Source organism: Penaeus monodon, chromosome 15 (assembly GCF_015228065.2).
Source record: "Penaeus monodon isolate SGIC_2016 chromosome 15, NSTDA_Pmon_1, whole genome shotgun sequence".
NCBI lineage: Eukaryota > Metazoa > Arthropoda > Malacostraca > Decapoda > Penaeidae > Penaeus > Penaeus monodon.
The window spans coordinates 50,099,454-50,100,084 of NC_051400.1; the positions used below are offsets into that span (position 1 = coordinate 50,099,454).

Genomic DNA, 631 nt, shown 5'->3' on the forward strand with positions numbered 1-631 from the left:
ATTACTAGCAAAGTCATGATAGTATTATATTACATTGCCGATTCCTCGGTAGTATAGTGGTTAGTATCCCCGCCTGTCACGCGGGAGACCGGGGTTCGATTCCCCGCCGGGGAGGCTTTTGGCTTCCAGTACCCAGATGTTGGCTTCTAGAATAAACACCCTGATGTCCAGCTACTTTTTGCCACTTTATTCACAAAAATACTAACTGCTTGAGGATTCCTTATATCAAATAATTCGATATATTTATTACCATAGAAATTAATCTACAATCAGAATAACACGGAGAAAAGAAATTTGAATACTGCCTTTGCATTTAAGTCTAATACATTACAAAACACTTTATGTATATATTATTTAAAAGTACGACAAATTAAACAACTTTAAGAATCAGAAGTAATATGTAAATACTACGAGATAGAAAGTTGAAAAGGGTAAAAAATATTCGCAAATAAATAATACAAATTACAAACACTCATCCTATAATGATATAACAGCATGATATGTACAAGGAATGACAAAAGAAAATAAAAAAACGACTTAGGACTCGTGCATCAAATAATCTACTGAGATCGGCCGTAGAGTTGTGATGGAGCGAAGTGACTCTGGCTGGACGACTCACGCAACGACCTCG

The 631-nt window shown here is 36.0% G+C and overlaps 1 non-coding gene across 1 annotated transcript; it reads left to right on the top strand.

Annotated features, from left to right (window-relative positions):
* Window positions 1–42: 42 nt before the first annotated feature.
* On the top strand, window positions 43–114 carry Trnad-guc. Its single transcript has one exon. It is a non-coding gene; the product is annotated as a tRNA-Asp (tRNA).
* The last annotated feature ends 517 nt before the right edge of the window (window positions 115–631 follow it).